Genomic DNA, 20,325 nt, shown 5'->3' with positions numbered 1-20,325 from the left:
TAAACAGTCGTAAAGCACGCGAGTACTGTCGCAACGACTGTCGTAAAAACGGCTTTTCATTAAAGGAGCAGGCAGGCTATGGATCTAAATCGATCTAAATACATTAATGGAGCAGGCCCATAGTCTCTGAGCAGCCGGTCGATTAAAATCAAAAGTGCAGAAAATCAAAACAACTCAAAACAGCATTTGCACTGCATGACTGGCTGTGAAACTATCAACCAAAATCTAACTTCCTCTTTTCACAAGAGGCGAGTTGTGTTTCACTTTGGTAGGACTTTGGTAAGTGTGATCTTATTTTGAACAACAACATGATTTTCCTGGCAAAATTATTCATCCAAACATATCCAAATGGAGGAAAACAAAACCCATTTTTTTCTGTTTTAAAAGACTCTTATCACCTCAGTCCTTTGAGACTGACAGAAAACAAAAAAAAGACATGCAAAGTCCCTCCTTACAGTGTAGGAAGAAATTGAGATAGGCTATTAGACGACCCCACCTAGAAGATGTATGAATGTGTGCATCCATTAATTTGTTTTATTTATTTAGTTTTAATTTATTCATTTATATATTATTTATTATTTACTGTTTATTTATTAGCCTATGTTATGTCATATTTTCTTTTTTACTTCTTAAATGTACCTTGGTGAGGTGTTCAAAATATGCCATGATAGTGAGATAAGTGATTCAATTTCAAATACTCGACTATCAGCATCAAAACAAAGACATGAGGAAAGCTTCATGAGACAGTGGAGAACTGTTAAATCAGAATGGCAGGCTAGTCTGTAACTGTCACTCACCATCCTAATTGTTGCCCATAAAAAACGATGATACATAGTCTATGAAAAAAGTGGTGATGTGCAGTCTAGCTCTGTCAACGTGGTAAATCGAACCAGCTTGGAACAAAGGAATGTTCAAGTTTTTGGAAAATGCCCAAGAGAAAAAATGTGTTGCCACCTTTTGGCCACTAGAGTGTAATGTAGTCACACAATTGGAAAAAAGAGGCACCCTCAGAAAATGACTGTAAACTGTAGTAAAGGAAGAATCACTCATGTTTGCAGATTAACAGTCCACTTTAAATGTTACAAAAATAAACCTATTTGTCCAAGTCAATATTTCAAGTCATAGCAAATAAATAGTCTGCAGTGGAAGATGTCTACCTCTTAAGGATGTTCATCCAGTTAAGATTCAACAATTTGTTCCCATAAAGTGAAACCTATATCATCATGTCTCCAGAGCCTCGTAATCAACACTAAAACCAGCTTCTAAACATGTAAGGTTCAGACCTCCTGCTCTTTCCTGCCACATAACTTCTTCTCGGGATTAATAGCTGTTCAGAAAACCCAAACAATAAAAGTCATCCTTGGGATTTCTTAGGTCAGCTAGACCAAAGAGGGGCCAGGCCAGCCTTTGCCCTCATGTTCAGGTCAAACACCTACTAAAGTGCACTGGATAGACAAGGACACATAAATCTACCAAATATATACCGCTCCCCCTCCTTCTCTGTGTCTCCTGCTCAATAATAACAATGGAGATGCTTCACATGAAGTGTTCTTGGATTTTCAGGTGAGCGGGAGGTCAGATGTGCAGAGATTTACTGGAAGTCCAGTCTGAACAGATCCCAGAGGCAAAAGTTCATGTACAGGAAAATTGTTTTTCACTATAAGCAAAGAAAAAACTTTTTTTTTCTTGTGACTGATTGCTTTGCCCATTTCTTCTTTGACCTTATCTTCAGCTCCTCCCCTTCAGTATTGATAGTACTTCTCATAGCACCAGCACCACCATTAAGTTATATAGTGTACTATACTGCAGAAATGGAAATAAAAGAAATACTCTTTGGGTGCTTTTTTTAAGCGATACTAGTAAATTAGTAGGAATTGCTGTACAATTTTGATAGATTGCTGACCTGATTGCACCTTTCTGCCAACAGCAACCTTTTAAAATTGATGTCTCAGGACATAAATGAGTTTAAAACAAGGACATATATCATGCGTTACAACCCCTATTTATTCCCAGTGGAGTTTTACACTGATCACCATGTTTGTAATGATACTGTGTCAAGTTGGAGGTGATATACACAGATTTTCTGTTTTTTTGACAGGGAGACCTTTTCTGTGTGAACAAATGGTAAAGAAAGAATGTTGAACTTGTTTAACTTCCACAGTAAATTGCATTTCTGTCATCCAAAGACAGGAAGTTTCATTTTCTTCATAGACTGCTCTCCAAATCCAGAAAAACATCTTTATAAACTGGTATTAAGTGTGACTTCAGATTACTGGAACCACGCTCTTAGAGGATGTTTCCTTTCCTCTTATTTTCATTGCTGAGCTGCACTGCAGTTAGTTTAGTTTGCATAAGAAATACGATTTTTTTTTTAAAAGACACCATACTTAACAGGAATAAAACAAACTGGATGCTGGAAAAGTGACTCATAAGCACTTACTCCCAAAAAAGGAGTGGAGACAATGAGAATAAAATAAAAGCATCTAAAAACACTATCGATAAATTATTGAAGACAGTATCATCAGCAAAAGAACATGGAAATGCCAGAAAAGAGTATACAATTGTTAATAAAGACAGGAGGTTAAATGAAGTTACAGAGCTCAGGAAGTGCTCTAATAAGCCTGAATTTAGAGTCTGTGAGTGGGCAGGATTGTGTTGTTGCCAATCTTTACTCAGTGATTAAGATGTCAAATAAATTTCTAAAAGCATTTTGTTCCCAGCTTCCAGATTCATCCTTCTTAAAACAAGAGGATCATACTCCCAATGTGCTGAAGTAATTGCTCTTGCCCACCAGCACAACGTCCCTTGTATCCAGAGTTTTAACTAGGACAGGATGTGGCATGTCAAAGAAAATAACATTTCATTGTAAAAAAGAAAAAGAAAAAAGACTTGACCACAGGGAATCTAGCTTTCTAATGTGTTTCCTCCTACACATATTTTCTTTAGGTACATAACCATAGAGACAGATATCCTATAGACCACTATGACACCACACAAGACCCCATTTCCTCCCATATGAGCTGGAGATTTTCGGATGGATGTGTGTGGGTTTTCCAATCATTTGATTGGCTTTGGACCAGCTCAAGGATGCATGTGTTCTGAAAAAGTAACGGGGTCTTCCTTTCACTTGCTGTTTATCCGATCTCCACACAGGCTGACCATGTTGTGAGAAATTCCCCATGGAGGTGAAAAGCCACACCTCTCTACGTCGCCTCTGTTTAATCTACAGTAGCTGTTCATAATATCTTGGATGTCTTTATTTCATGCATAGTCTGAAAATCAGGTCAGGACACATCTGAGACAGCAGAGCAGTGGGTGGTTACTCAGTTTGAAGTCGAGCAGATGTTTTCTCTCTTTGACATTTCTACAGTTAATTTGAGCTAATACGTTGTTGTTTTTTTTCTCCTCTCACATTTATCTACGTTAACACACACAAGGCATCACCAGATGCTTTGCTGTTATCACCTGCATGTGTCCTCCTAACTCTTGTGATAAAGAATTTTAGATCTTTAATTATACAAATCCTGTTTACTTTTAACATAATTAAACCCACGGTCGTCATCTTGAAGTTGCCAAAAACACCTGGAGATGTAAAATTAGTTTGATGATGGGATCATAAAACCCAGATGGAAATGTTCAGTGTTTTTTCCATCAAGAGATAACAGTAAAGTCAGACGTGTTACGTGATTTTGTGTCGCAGCCTCTTTTGGCACGATACAGCTGCTGTCATCCAGATGCAGTCCTATAGTCCATCATCCATTAGTCACAGTCTTGATAAAGGAAATTGGTAAAGAATGTATACTGTTAATGCCTAAATAGTCAAAGTTTATCACTGTTTTGATTTATCTTATGTTTAAACTGACTGTCGGATTGAACTCAACCAAGTCAATCTCTGACCAATGCCACATAGATGACCTTTGACCTAAAGCTTTGTTAATGAAGTGGGATGACACAGGAGGTAGAGTAGTGATCTTAAAGGAGTTAACAAGGGAAACAGATGCATCTCTCTCAAAATCAGTGCCATTGCTGAAAAGGAAACAGTGCAGTTGGTCCAATAACGCTTCATCAAATATTCAAAACATGAATATGTTCTTATAATCAGCACCACAACAATGTTTGAAACATCTTAGATTGCCCTTCTGGCAAACACTGTAAAGCTTAATTAGTGCAAACGTTTATAGTGATGTGATAATACTCATAAGAAAATTTAAATTGACCACATGTTTTAGACATGTTTACTTGAGGAAAGTTTCTTCTTTCTTCTTCTTTTTCATTTTCTGCCGCTTTACACTGGTGCGTCACCACTTTTTAGAGGTAGACTAGCTACATATTGTAGGTTTCACAAAGAACAAATAAAGTCTGGTGTGTTGTTATTATTATAGGTTGAAATAAGAAAAAGCTTTTCACTCTCTCACTTTCAACCAGCTGTGTAAAAATTGGTCTTTGGGGAACAACAAACATAAAAGCACATCTCTCAAGGCTCAAATAAAATTTTATGTTATTATTTATCTGCATCATAAAAGCCTCAAAAACAGTACTTGATGGTCACAGGATCAAATTGATTGGATACGAGTGTTTGCTTTCAGCTAAATGCATGGTCAAACAGGCGGTCATGTTTTTTATACCCTTGCTATTTATGTGGTTTTTAGGGATGGCATTGATGGTTTGTTGGCCAATGTAGTGCAGACTGAAATATAAAACAACTATTACACAAATGTCCATAAAATTCGATCCACCAGCTGGTTGACGTTTGTGCTCCATGCAAAAAAAGACATCTTGACAATTTTGTAGAAAAACTGTCATTTATTAGAGCCACAGGTTAAAATGTCACATTTCAAATGGTCCTGGACCATTAATTTTTGGTCTTATATAAAAAGAAAGACATACCTGTCACCCATCAGCTCTGCATTGCTAAATCTAATTTTAGCATTTCTTTTTTTAAACTATTGTTTCTCATATCTCTTATCAATTTTACCTTGTATGTAACAAGAGCCACAAGTGTACAGTTATGCGAATGCAGTTTACGACAAGTGAACGTGCCGTAATACAGTTTTGGGGTTTTGAATATGGCGGCGCCAAAAGAAAACCGTTAAAATGTCATTGCAGTTTGGATCGTAATAATTTTTTCCTTACCGTGTTAAAAGGGAGTGATTTAGGGCTAGAGAATATAATTACACCAAGAAAACGGACCAGGCTGAGTTTTAATATTTAAATCACCTGCTGTGATGCTGGCAAATGGAAATAATCAATAATAATGAAGTTTTCCGGACCAAGTGTGAGTACAATGGGATTTCACAATAAATAATACGAGCGTTTGGAATAGGATTTCGGAAGACAGTAAAACAGCCCCAATAATGGGCTAACAATTAATCTTATACAACCAGATCTTTCATTTAAAGTCTTATGTAATATGCAGTATTACAACAATATGTTACTTAACCAGACAACAAATATAACAAAGAGTAAACCTCAACTATCAAAGCAGCAGTAGCCTATTCGTGTTCACGTTCTCTTCCAGCGTTGCTCAATAGATACATCTACAGTATCATCTTCCCTTTTATCTTTTTCCTATTTGAATCCAACACAATTAACTGTAAAACAGCTGAGGTGGGAATAACATGTGGTGTCACGACTTTTTTCCTTCTTCCCTGGCAGAGACAACAAAACAGAGACGCAGCTGTTTAAGCTGGAAGTGGAAAGGCGGCAGTCGTGTTGAAACATGCATGTTTTATATTTATCCATGCTGAGTGTACATGCATCAGTAACATTTGCATATTCACTCCCCCTCTGCGTCTCCGTCCGCACAAACATTTTTCATTTCACCCCTCTTTTTTTCCATCCACTATTCTGCTTTTCATTCCTTCTACTTCTTCTTTTTTTGGTATCCTAGGCTCTTTTATACAACACAGGCACGTGCGCACGTACCCTCCACCGCTGTGTTTTCTCTGGTCACTTAACACTCGGCGCGATTTCAAACCTGAGAGGTGGCATTCTTTGGCTCATTGCATTAACTCGAGGCTCTGTTTGCACGGCGGCCTGTCAGGGCTCGTGGCTGGAGGCCGGAAAGGGATCCAACTGATGTGGCAAGACGAGAGAGAGAGAGAAAGAGAGAAGAACAAGAAGAAGAAGAAGAAGAAGAAAAGAGACAGAGAAAGAGAGAGAAAACAAGGAGGTTGCTGTGAAAAGGTGTGGGAGATCTGGGTCAAAAGGACAGTGTGCGGGCGAGTGGGGTGAGGTGTGGTGTGTGAGCAGGGGTGGGTGTTGGGGGTGATCATCCCCATCACATGTTCCACGGTGTCCTGCAGTGTGGATGGCTGTGGGCTAAGCACACACAGCACACTCAACCCCATGCCCTTCCTGATGCTTTGATTTTCACCGCTCTCCTTCCTCCACAACCTCCACAACATGCCCATACAGACACCACACAGACACACACACACACAACTGTACTAAGTGAGGTTGATTCATAGAAATGTTCAAGTTGGACAGGGGTTGTCATTGAGATTGTAAAGACTGTGAATGGCAGGTTGTCTTTTTTTTCTACTCCTCGGATGGTTGTCAGAGTGATAAATGATAATTGCATGATGTCATCTTTAAAATTATGGCTTTGCATTGTCTTGATGTTCATTTACCCGCAGAGAAAAGCTGCAGAGAGAGAGGGGGGGAAACCCAAGCAAAACCTCACTGTCAAACATGTCATATTTTGGACATTCACAACTTGTTCACAATTTGTGAACATATGAATAAATGTCTGCATGTAAAGCTCTCAAAAGAATCCCTCAGTTGTGGCTTTTTGCCTTTAATGCTAATGTGGTGCTTTTTGTTTGTCAGACGATCTGTATGCAGGCTGCGGCGGTCCGCATTCGCATCTTTTGACTCTCGGCTTATCCGATTTCCCAGTAAATCTCCAATTGTGTGGTCTCAAGTTCTCCTGCAAACATGTGACAGTGATGTTTCTTTATCTTTTCCAGACGTAAATGCTCCTTAAAAGTAGATCTAAGATGTTTTTTAGAGAATTGAAGGGAAGCTAAAACTGCAAGACAAAGGACAAGAGGTACAACAGTCCCACTCAAAAGCTGACTCTGGCTTTAGCGCTTCATTAAATACGAGTCAAATCCCATCTTGTCTGATCTTAACAGACAAGACAGGGGCTTACACTGGGGCTGTAGGGGCACAAAAATAAACAGTGACAGGCAGGAGCGCTGCAATGACCTTGCAGATGAGACTCAAGGCTGTCTGCAAAACAGATTGGTCACTGCTCGGAAAAGCCTCCCCCTGTCTGTATGTTCTGCACATGTCACAGAAGAATGCTTTGAGCCGAGGCCAGCGACATCCACTTTTTGAGATGCATAATTCAAATGGCTCCGTCTGCCAATCATTCTCTCTCCGCAAAACAGGGGAGAAGGAGCGGGAATCCAGAAGTGTTTGATAGTCAGTAAACACTGCTGTGCTCTGCAAGAGAGAATCTGAAACACAGATTAAAGTCTCTCTGCACTTGGAGCTTTCCCACACTGCAGCTAAACTTTTTAAGCAATTAGACGTGAAGTGTTTGTGTCAACATGTTTTTTTTTTTCCATGTCCGGAGCTACTTACCCTGTAGGAGAAACATTCTCCGATTAGAAAGTTAATGTAAACATCAGAGCAAGTTGGTTCTTGCTAATGGCGCAAAATGAAGTCAGAGCTGAAATGTCATATTTAAGGAATTACGACACATGTATTCAGCATGTGAGAAAAGGGATTTTCCCTTTAACAAGCGCTGCATGTCAGAAACCATGACTCTCTTTCTGGCTCTGTCAGCTGCTGTCCATATTTTATCAGGAAATAATAACTAGCATCACTGTACACCAAGATTAACAAAAAACATACTTGCTTCATTCATAAAAACACTGCAAAGTAAATTATTGTTTTAACCTAGAGGACTATTCTTCACATGAACTGAGCAACCTCTTTTTTTCTCTACTGTATATCATCTAATTTCTCAAAATATATTCCCAAAAGCTATGCACAGTTGTGTAAATATATCTTTTTAGGTAAATTAAGGACTTTAGATGTCAACATGCTGATATCATCTTTTGTGAAATAGTGGCTATAGGACAGTTTGGAAAACTTTAGCCAGGCTACGCTGCCACACTGGTCTGTATAAGTTTGATTTGTCATGGTTCTGCGTTGGCGTCTTGCAGCTTCTCAGCTTTGATCCAGTTTAAACGCTCCGGGAGTTTGTTACTGGAGGAGTAAACTCTTAATTTTCAGAGAGAGATTTTTGCTTTGAGTTTGTGACGGTCTAAGAGACATGAGTCACCGTGTTCTGGTAAACAGGACTATATTTAAATTAATGGTTTCGTTTTCTTTCTGAGCCCTAGATGAGCAGACTGATACCCATGCAGGGCCAGGCCACAGTGGAGGTAGCATTTCCCAAAATGTCAAACTATTCCTTTGAATATTAGCTAATAATAATAATTCTGCCTCTGCGATGGCCTGACACTGGGATTATGAGAAAGGGAGAAGGGTGTGACTCCGCTTTTCTTACTGTCTGTTCTTGTGCCAGTCCTTCTGCTGTAGGTCTGCTGTGTGATGGGGCATGCTGGAAAGGGATTGGGGGGCACATTTCACACCTTGGGGGCAGCTTGGTGGGGGGTTGGCAGCGGATTGATGAACAGAGTGCACCTGGCTAAAAAGGAGAGGTCCCCCAGCCTCCCCCGGTTAGTTCAGACACGGTTTACAGATCAAAGGGGGGTAATCCCTGCTTCATCCAGTCCCACACTCCTCCACCGTCTCCTCCTTGGAGTCCTCGGAGTTTAAATGATTCGTGTTGTGTTTGTTCCACTTCTTCGACAATCTCCAAAGTACCGCTCTCTATGAAACACACCTTATCTTCCCTTCCCTATATGGTTGAACTACCTGCTTCACCCAGTGCCCATGGTGAACCCTGGAGCCCTGGCTGTGGGATTTTCTGACTCATTAGCTCTGCTCAGTCAAGTGGAGCAGCCTGCAGATTCCTTCCAGCCAAGTTCATCAACCCAGCCAGCAGCTCCGACTGTGAGGTGATAAGAGAGAGGGGGCTCCAGCCATTGGACCCTGCCGCGACTTTGTTTAGTGTGAAATGAGATGAGCAGGAGGGGGACAGGGAGGAGCAGGAGGGCAGAGGATGGGAGTGCTAATCAAGGCCTGCAGATGGGGTTTGATGCAGTCGGATCTGGGCAGCGGGGGCAGCTCTGCACCCTAACGCAGTGCAGCGTATTTAACACAGCTTAGCAGTGTAGTTACACGAGTGTTAACGCCTGTCAGTTACGCGGCTGCTCGTCTTGGCAGCAGGTGTCTGTTTGACCCTGGTTCTAATGTGCAGACGGTGTCCTGTTGACCCGGACTGTTTGAAGGAATACGACGAGCGCAGAACAACATGGAAAGAAAGGGGAACACCTTTTCACACCCACATTCTCAAAAGGTTTAGAGTTGACCTGAACTGTTAGAAAGATGATGATTGCTCTCATCACGCGTTCTCTGACATTTGAGCATTGGCTCTTCAGACGTATCCCCAATGAAACAAAGTTGAAAAGGCTCCTGAGGTTAATTGTTCTGGGGAAGCGTGGATGTGTCTGGAGGTTTATTATCATTTTCTTTTGAAATTAGCCAGTTTCAGGCTGGATTTAAAGGAGCACTCTGCCAAAAACCCATCGTCTCTGTAGAACTGGGTGATAAGTCATGGCTATCTTTTTATTTGAAACGATACCATGCTAAAAAAAAAAAAAAAAAGAAAGAAAGAAAATCTAATTTCTCTTTAACTTGGGTAATTATTACTGTACAGTGTCACCACCATTTTCATGGTGTGCTAATAGAAGTGAGGCACTTGGACTCCTCAGAAGTGGTTCATCAGGTTTTTAAAGGTCCAGTGTGTAATATTTGACAAGGTTTAAAATCTGATTACCCATGGATAAATTTGTATAAGTGTATAATCGCTATAAGATAAACATTTGTTTGGTTTTTGTAGCCTTATAATTATTCTTTTATATATAGCAATGGTCTTGCTTTAGAGAGTGTCGCCATCTTGCACCGCCATGTTTGTATGGCAGCCCAAACAAAAAATCCAGCCAGCCAGAGAGCACGATTTGCGAGTTTTGCGCACATAAATAAATCAAAGAAGAAGAAGTCGGAAGGAGAGAAGAAGGAGAAAACAGCAGAGTGAGTTAGTAGTTAGTTGGTAAAGAAAAGTGAGAAGGTTTTGAGTTATAATAATTTTATTATTATAACTTTTTTTTGTCCTCGGAGGCCACCGTCTAGATTAGAATCTGAACGCTAGATGTCACGATTTTCCTCCCATTTTTCACGCTGGACCTTTAATGTCCGATCTTGAGTCAACGACTCTCCGTTGTAAAGTTTGCCAAAAGTCTGTGGCGACAAAAGGCAGCAAAGCGACTCAGTGGGAGGATCCTGTGGCACTACAGATGTGCAGGAGATGGCGTCACCGCTAACAAAAAGTTATAATTTTCACATAATATCCTGCATGAGAAGAAGAGGCCCTGGTGGATAGACGGCACAGATGTGGTGGTGTTTCATATCACCAAACATGGCGCCTCGATGTACAATTGAAAAGCTTGTGTTCATCAACATGTTGAACATTATTGATGTCAAATATCGACCACTGAGCCTTAAACTTTAATTCTTTTGTAGTTTCTATTCAAGAGGAAAAAATAAATTAAATTGGGAGTTTTTATTCTCAGGCCAAATTGTCCAGCTGCGCTTCACATAATGACATTTCATCGCTTGTCGGCTACAGAGGCGCCTCTGAGAAGAACCACCATAAAACCAGGAGAAGGAAAAGTCATTGAGACTTGTTGATGTGTCTCTCAGTGTCAACAATGGCAAAATGAACCATTGATGCTTTTTTCTTGTACCACTGTGACACTGTGACCCTGAAATAAAACAGCAGGACATGTAAGGCGAGTGTGTTGCGATGTGCCACTGCTATGAATAAAGTATGGGTTACATGTTTTGCATGCTCCACCGCCCACCCTGACCTCCTATCCATGGGAGGTTTTGCAGCGCCGCGGAAAAACAATGTTGCACCACTTTTCTTCTCAGAGACAACAGCCATAAATCACACATCCACCCGAGGTCCATGTCAGGTACAGCTAAACATAGCAAGTGTTGTTTTAGGCGACTGAACAAACATTGTTGCATTTTTTTTCTTCTGCTGCAGCAGGGGTTTGAGAGCCTGATGCCGACATTATTTGTGGGCGATGTCTTTTTGCAGAAAGTCGGTCACCAAACGGTCACGGGAATCCCTTGGAACTGTTGTGAAGTGAAGCTGAACTAAGCCACAAACTTTTCAGAGCCAACCTTTCAAGTCTGTAGCCAGCCAGCGAGTATTTGATTCTTAAAAGTTTAGAACGAGATGTCGGTGGAGTAAAGAGCAGAGCGACATCTTTAAGCCCTTAATCTTTAATTTGCCAAGCATGAGAGAAAATACCGATTTCTGTGCTTTTAAGCTTCTGAGATTCATGTGTTAAACTGATGTTGGATTCACAGGGTCCCTTTGTTGGATGTTGCAGTCCGCGTTGGCCCGTTACAAGATGGCACGGTTCAAAAACCCAGTAACATCGCAGTACAAACCTCACAGGTCGGTGACACTACTGTACAGCAGGTAGACTGAGGGGGTGGTGCTGATGTAGGTGTTTGAGCTGCTGTATTAGATTCCACATTTTCAACAAACCAAACTTTTGGCAGCACAGAGCCACACTACCTGCACTCACATCAGGTTGAAATACGAACACAGTAAACAGCAGGACTGTTCAGAAAAATGGGCCAAGGTGCTGAAAAGATTAAATCTCTTCCTCCTAATGGGAATACTTACCAGCTTCCTGCTTTGTTTTACCCATTTCTGGACTGTGGCCTCCGGTGTTGTTCACAAATGTGTGCCTTATTTGCCTTGGCGCCGGAGCCGTTTCTGTTTTGGAGGAACAGTGGGGCTTAACAGATATAGCCCCGGTGTGTAATGGGAAGATCGAGTGTCCTTGTGTCCGTGCTGTAAATAAATGCAGAGGAATTAGAGAGGACAAGGAGGAGTAGACGCCGGTCTCTGGAATGACGGCACACCGTGTATTTATCGCCGACACACTTGACCTGCAAATGTGGCAACGCATCACACACAGGAAATTAATGAGGAATGATAAGAAACTGGCACAAAAAAACAGATCAAGAGCGTGGAGGTGGGAGGTGGGTAGGCTATGTGAGCTCCTTTGCAGCTTTTATTACATTACAAACTTTTGGACCGTCATCTTGTTTCATTTAGGTGCATTCCCCACTATTTAGCATTTATTTTCCTTTGTGATCTCCAGGAGAGAAAGGAGCCAGTGTGTAAATCCACCAGCAGGCACTTCACAGAACATGAGAGGCTCAGATAATAGCTGGATGTCCTCACTATGTGTGTGTGTGTTTTTTTTCTTTACTCGCGCCACAGGCTACTCATTTAGAGGAAATTGTTCACAGATCTTAACTCGATCACTGTCTTGATCAACAAAAGGTTTATTTTCATTTTGATTCCTTCTTGGACTTTGTCATTGACTTTGTACTGTTTTCATCTTCCTGCCCTGGTGAACACTTGCGGCAGCTGAGCTTCACCTCCTCTTGTGTTCAGTTGAAAGAAGCGCCAGATGAATTTGTAACATGGAAAATGACAGAATTATCAGTTTGGTAACTTTCCTGCTCTGCTGGTTTAGATCATTTCCCGGCCTTGGGCTCACTGACATGACAGTGGAGAAGACCTGTTTATCTAACTCTCAGTAACAGATTGAAGAAGTGCATTTCCCAAAATCTCTTACTATTCTTTCTTAAAGCAGCTGTCCTTATCAAGCTAAAAATATTTCTTAATTCCAGAAAATATTGTTTCAGCAGTGTTTTCACATCAGTAGGTTGCATGTATGAGTCTCATTAGATGAGAACAGATAAATATTGTAAAGTGTTTATACGGTTTCAAAGCTACTAATGAGGACTTTTACAGATTCTGTTATTGTGGGCATTCATTCAGTCTCTTTATAGATCGCATTACATAATGTAACCACAGCTGACATAACCTCTGTCTTGGCCTGTTTAATGTTTGGGTTTCCATCCTGTCTTGTGTCCAGCAGAGCCTGTCGACTCAAAACAGTCTGGAGGTTGTGACGTTTTTGACTCCAGGGGCATCGCAGTCTAGACTTCCTGGGTATTATTCGCATACAGGTGTGCAACAGGATGTGGCCCCCAGGAAAATATCCAACGTTGTGAGAGCTGACTTGCATCTCTAATAGGAAGAAGAACCATATAATATGTTCAAAATATCTAGTTATCCCTCCATGAAGTCGATACAGGCAGGAAGTGAGGTGTCCTACTGGGCCACAAGCACCGAGCCGTTTTATTTCAACTGCTGAACATCTCAGGGGGTCGTATGAGAAACATATGGAAGGCCGGTACAATTGTAGTCAAGTCATATTCAGTCAGTTCTCTGTCAATAACAAATTGCAAGGAGAAGATGAGTTTTCAGTCTCAAAAAGTAGGTCCATCTCAAAAACGTAATCACACTTAAAGGGATAGTTCAACATTTTGGCAAATTGGCCCATTGCCATAATTGCTGGTGCAAGCTATTTTTAGAATGGCGGAGCAGAGCCGTGAGCTGCTCAGAGCTACGCTACGGAGGCTCATGGAATTTCTTGGTTTCCCTCATCAAACTCAAATACACACAATTTGTGACCTGCACATTCACCACGCTATGAGATAATAATGGAACGTTACAAGACAGAGTGGTTTTCGAGGCAAAAGCAGAGACTGCTTGCCGGAAAACTGCCCCTGACGGGAACAGGCATCAGCGGTTTTGCATGAATTTACCTCGAAAACAACTCTGTCTCATAACTTTCCGTTATTATCTCATAGCGTGGTGAATGTGCAGGTCACAACTTGTCCACCAGAGCGTTTTGGAGTTGTTGGATTGTGTATTTGATGAGTTTGATGAGGGAAACCAAGAAATCCCATTAGCCTCCGTAGCGTAGCTCTGAGCAGCTCACGGCTCTGCTCCGCCGTTCTAAAAATAGCTTGCACCGGCAATTAAAGGTAACGAACCTACTACTATGACTATAGAGATTATGGCAATGGGCCAATTTTCCAAAATGTTGAACTATCCCTTTAATATCAAAACACATTTCAGAAGACAACAGATATTTGCAACAATAATATCACACTTGCCAAAGTGCCTTGAAGTGCCTCTGCTGCATGTGGCTCTCAGCCTACATTTGCTCCTAAAATGTAAATTTTGAAAAGTTTATAGTTTCGCTTCGCCACAGTGAAACAGGGATAAAAAGTGCAGTAGATGGCTGTTTTCAGTGTTATTGCTCATTAAGATGAATAATAAGTGACTCAAAACAAACTGGTGCCCATACGTGTTTGCATCCCAGTGTAGCAGTGTGTCTCACACATGGGTTTTAAATGTCTTTGGCGACCAGCAGAGGTGATTATCAAGCTTTGGTGATCTTATTATCTTTGGCCAAACAGACAGTAACAGTGTAACGGGATCAGTTTGTTGTTGCTTTTTGACCTTTTCAAGAGATTTGTTGATTAAAGAGAAAAAGACTAAACAAAACCAAAACCAAAAACTTTCACTATGGTTTTCTGGTTTTTATACACACCTCGTTAAAAGTTAGATTAATAGAGCTCTATACTCATTGTTCAGGACAACAAAATTACATAAACCTCCTCATGCACAGCAGATGTAAGAAAATAATAACTGATTAAAATCATGAGAGTGGTTTGTAAAATACAGAGAGGAGAAAGTATAAAAGTTCTTGGCTGATGTTGCTCTGATTTCACACTGATTCTATTAGCAAAGTATATATAACAGTACTGGGCTCGCTCCAATTGTCGCACAGCGATTGCACAAAGTGATATTGGTTTAATGTTCCACAGTCATTTATTGGCCCCAATTCAGTGGTGGAAAGTAACTACGTACATAAACTGAATTCACTCATATTTGAGAATTTTATGCTTTTTTACTGCTTGTACTGTAGCATTTCTGAGGGAAATGCTGAACTTTTTACTCCACTATAAATTTGACAGATATCATAATACTAGGTTTTTTTTTCTTTAGCATATGCAGATTTTAAGATCTCCTCTTGAAACTTCTCAGATGGTTTCATTTAAATAACAATTTGATGGCCAAAGACGTAAAAATGAATAAATAAATACTATTTCACATAAACCAGAGACTAGACAAAAGTCTTAAAAAATGAAAATGTCTTTCCACCCCTTTAATCATCTCATAAATCAAAAGTAGGTCAACCTAAAAACTGACTGAAAACTTTAATATTATTGTTAATATTATTGTCATGTAATAATATATCAAAAAAGTTTCTGCAGAACTTTATACTTTTGATACTTGTGTACTTTTCCCAGTAGTGGCACTTGTGCTTAAAATGATCAAACATGGCTGAAAGGAGCTGTTGGAAATCTGAAGGTCAACCCACAACTATAAATCTGGGCAGATTTTTCACTCAGCTCCCTGTTGGTTCAACGATGTGAGCGTTTCTTATCTCTGAGCACTGACCAGCCTCCACCAATCATTTAACTGTACCTCACTCCAGATTAGCGTTCTCCCACGGATGCCTCTGATTTCGGGTCATTCAGAAAGCGGATGAATGGAGTCTTTTCAGACAGTTCGCTCGCACTGTCGGAAATGCTTAATCTCGTGTCCTTTTTAATCCAAGAAGTGACCTAAGACTTTGTTCTTTTATGTCTATGTAACATTACTCCTGGCAGCTTGGACGCCATACACATATGAGGTAATGATGATGAAGTCTTCATCTGCGAGCCAGCCACACCAAACCTGGCTGTAATATCAATAGCAAACACATGAGGTAGTGATGATGGTCCGGCGTCTGTGTCAGGAGCCTGGCTCTGTGTGAGCAGTGTTGTGGCTGACAGGTGGCACCGCTTAGCTTTGCCCCAGTGGACACAGACGCTGCAGGGCAGGAAGCACTGGGCTATTTTTTGCCCTGGTGACAGTAGATGGTGACACGGGGCAGCTGATGGATGGAGAAGTGTCTGAGCTTAAAGTAGGTCTGACATGTAAAGGTCCTCGCCACCCTTGAGTTGCTGGTAAAAAAGGGCAAAGGGCATGTTCAGTTTGCTGGAAGTGGAAATTTACGGAGATGTGACTGTCATTATGTTACTTTGAATCCTTAAAGATGAATTTTATTTCTATATAGATGTGGAAATCGCCAAAGGCCCTACAATATGATGTCATGACCATATTTACAGTAAAGTCACAATACAATTATTTTTAAAAGTTTTTGAGAGAGACAGGAAGGTCTCTTAGAAGAGAGACTGGTTAAGATCAGGATGGTCAGGAATCAAAGCGAAGCCAACATGGGACAAGTTCCTAAACAGTGGATCACTGAGCACCTCCACAGTCTTGTTTGTATTGCAGTAACATATTGTGATACATTGCGATTTATTTCCTTTGGCCACTGCAAATTATGTTCCGAAAGGAAATCTTTGTCCACATCTGTTTTATCTAATAAGATAAAGTCCTCAGTCTGTTCGTCTCACGTAAATCATTTTTATTCATGCAATATGGGATCGTCACGCAGACAGACTGACCAACACACTGATTCAGAGGGATAAATGTAAAAAAAAATCAGCGCTTACATTAAACAGGCAAGATGGTCTGTTTAAAGAGCCAGATACTTTTCTCAGGAATCAGGTGGAGACCAAATCAGAGCTAAAACGTTTATATTATTCAGAAACGCGACAACTCTAAATTAATTATGATGTCTCCTGAAGTTCACCATATCAATAAAAAAGATAATCAAGTAATATCTGTGTTTTTATTTAAAGCTTATTTCTGCTGCCCTCAAGTGGCCATAAAATCAGTTACTCCAGGTCTCTGGACTTAAACTTGACCAGTTCTCCACTGTCCTAATACAGTAGGAAGACATCATTCATATATTTTTGTACTCGGGCTGAACATCCATAATGTAAAACTGATCTCTTTTGTCTTATTTTTGGCTCAGATGTTGGATCCTGTCTGCTTCTTGTTCTTACCCTCTCCCCTCCCTCCCTCCCTCCTCCGCCTCCTTAGGGATGTGACTTTGGAAACCAGGCATCACAGCAGGTTCCCTTCTCCTGCAGCAATAAATGTATGTTGTTGCCCCCACCACCACCATCCACTCCTGCTGAAACTGGTAACAATTTTCTGTGCAGTTGTTTCTAATCTTCCTCAGAACTTGTGTTTTGTGTGTTTGCTCTCCCACGGAATAAATAGTAAGCCTGTTTTTCATTGTTTTTGTTTGAAGATTTTAAGTGGATGCACTTGGGCCCCACAGATGGCCGGGTCGCTTGGCTGCAGCTTCATGCACAGGTAAGAAGAAGAACGTGAGGACATCTTCAGAGAGGAAGGGTCTCTTCCCTCAGGTGGCTTCACTGGGGTTGTGCAGAACTATAGAAAGAGAGATATTCATCACCAAGACACATGCAAAACACATAAACTTCTAAAAAAAAAGAAAAAAAAAAAGAAGAAAACAGGATGTTTCCTGCTTTCTCTCTTTCCTACTCAACCTGTGCCAGACAGATTTTTCAAACATTCAGAGTGTTTGTTGAAAACCAGTTGGAGTAGCAGATGTGCACTGTATATACTCATAGAAAAGTCTGCTGTCTTAAGAATAGCTTGCCTTTAGATTTTCTAAAACTTTCTGGCACTGGCCTGGACTTCACGGTTGAGCAGGCGGAGTCAAAATCAAAGGGAATCCATAAAGCCAGAGAAGAAGCACTCAAGATCCCGGCGATGCTTCTGTTTTCCAAACCCTATAGACGTATCACATGGGAGGAACCTGATGGTCCGTTTTCAGCTAGAGCCGCCATGCGTGAGTCGGATGTTATGACAGGTGCCGTACCTTAGTGAAATGAAAAAATTAACCCTGCGGTAGGGCTCCGTAGCCTGCTTAAAAACATCCTAATCTCTCCCTTTGAATCTGTGAGCTGATATGAAGGCAGACTAGAGGGAATCTGTGGACTGGTCGAATGTTTTTCAGTGAAAACAGAGGGGGAAAACGATAATTTACCGCCCCCCCTGAGTCACTTTTGTGCTAAAAACCATAATTATATGATGAATGATGGTCGACAGACGAGCAGAGAGGGATGGGCGGAGGTCGACCTGAAAGGTAAAGCGGGCCTGCGGTCAGAGCAGACATGTGAAATATTTCTGTCCCTCTTAAAGTGTGGGAGAGGCGGCGGCGAGCTGGTGTGAAGTCTTTTCAGGGTTGGACACTTCCGCCAATGAAAGAGGGACATGTACCGATAAACTCTGATGCCTCTGCTGCCAGTATCGCCAAGATCGCTGTTGAGCAGCACTGTAACTCCTGCCTCCTGTTGTCGCTCCGGCACCTGTGTGAACTCCTCTGACAGCTACTTTTCTGTCTGAAAGTGGACCAGGCTACTACTCAAACTGTTCTCCAAGTCTCTCGGTTGCGTTTAATGTTTGTAAATTGCACTTCAGATACTTCCAAATATTATAAACTGTGTGTTTTCCACAGTGTGTCACAGAAACCGTTTGGCTGAAGAAGCTTTCTCAGAGTCGTAAATCCTACTTGAGTCCATGTTGAGTGAAACTGTTGGGACTGAAACACTTACTTGCTTTGAGATGAGACCGGCCTGTTTCTATACAACTGAACTGCAACAGTGAATAATGTTTAGGAAACATGATTGCAACTTGATTGCACTGCATTTCATATTACTATACATGACTAATACAACATTATACTGTTGTAAGTTGAAGTATTTGGCAACATCCAAACTGAGTGTTGTTCACAGACAGCATATTGTATTTGTCTTCCACTTGTAATTTATTTTTAATGGTTGTGTTTAAGTGCTTGGTCAGGAAAGTGGTAGATCAAGGTCTGGTTTAATACAGAACAAGTTTATAGTGACTAAAAACACAACATGTTGATTTCCGTTTACCCAAACCACAATCTTTCTCAGACCACTTTTGTTGCTGAAATCCAAACACAGACAGATGTGAACTCAACTTATTGTCCATTCACCCCAGCCTCCTCATGTTGAGTCAAAAACTATTCAACCACCTCCCATGTTTCCTAAGAATCAATATTGAAGCACAATAGCGTCATTTCTTAGAGACCATGGTTTGCATGAGAAAGCTATTACGTACTTTCATGTGTGCTTTGAATGGGAAGCTAATATTAGCCGCTGGCTAACTTAGCCTGGAAACAGAAGGAAGAAGAAGATGTCCAAAAGAAATAAAACTTGTTGATCGGCAACTGTGAACCTCAGTGTTGAACACATTACATGGCACTCCTTTAATATCATTTTATGTGAACAAGAAAAAATCGCAAGCAATAAAAACAAAGATCCCAGGAAGTTACTGCTCCCCGCCAAAACCCTCGGGCTATATTCACCCAGCCAAATTACGTCCATCCTATCACACCTGAATACGCATACATACCTAAGCAGTCTCATACACTGAGCATGGATGAAGCGGTGTAAACAGGAAGCAGGATGTCGACTGCAGTTAATCAAAAAACCACGAACGAGGATCATCAGCTGAGGTGTTGAAATGCTGAATTTAACTGGACAACAAGGTCAGTAACACTTTTCTTTTATTATCCCTGTTGTTTTCGCCACTAATTGATGCTGATACGACCCAATCGGGGAGTTTCCAAATGCTGTGTTTTTTTCCAGAGTCATGTGGACAGGATGTCAAAACAAAAACAGAATGATGTGGTTGTAGCATCTGTAGACATGTAACACAATGGGTGGTAGGCTACTGGTCAAACAGAGACATTTGTTACATTTTGGCAGGTGTTCAGCTAAGTTAGCCAGGTACCTTTGGTTGCTTCATACTTTATTAAAGGGATAGTTCAACATTTTGGCAAATTGGCCCATTGCCATAATCCCTGTAGTTTTAGCAGTAGGTTTGTTACCTTCAATTGTCGGTGCAAGCTATTTTTAGAACGGCGGAGCAGAGCCGCGAGCCGCTCAGAGCTACGCTACGGAGGCTACTGGGATATATTGGTTTCCCTCATTAAACTCATCAAATACACAATCCAACAACTCTGGTGGACAAGTTGTGACCTGCACATTCACCACGCAATGAGATAATAACGGAACATTACGAGTTGTTTTGGAGGCAAATGCAGAGACTTGCTGGAAAACTGTCCCTGACAGGAATGCGCATCAGTTATTTTGCCTCGAAAACAACTCTCGTAACGTTCTGTTATTATCTCATAGCGTGGTGAATGTCCAGGTCACAGCTTGTCCACGAAAGCGTTGTGGAGTTTTTGGATTGTGTATTTG

The sequence above is a fragment of the Trachurus trachurus genome, assembly GCF_905171665.1.
Source record: "Trachurus trachurus genome assembly, chromosome: 4".
Taxonomy (NCBI): Eukaryota; Metazoa; Chordata; class Actinopteri; order Carangiformes; family Carangidae; genus Trachurus; species Trachurus trachurus.
The sequence above is the reverse complement of the archived record's forward strand: the minus strand, read 5'-3'. Positions refer to the sequence as shown.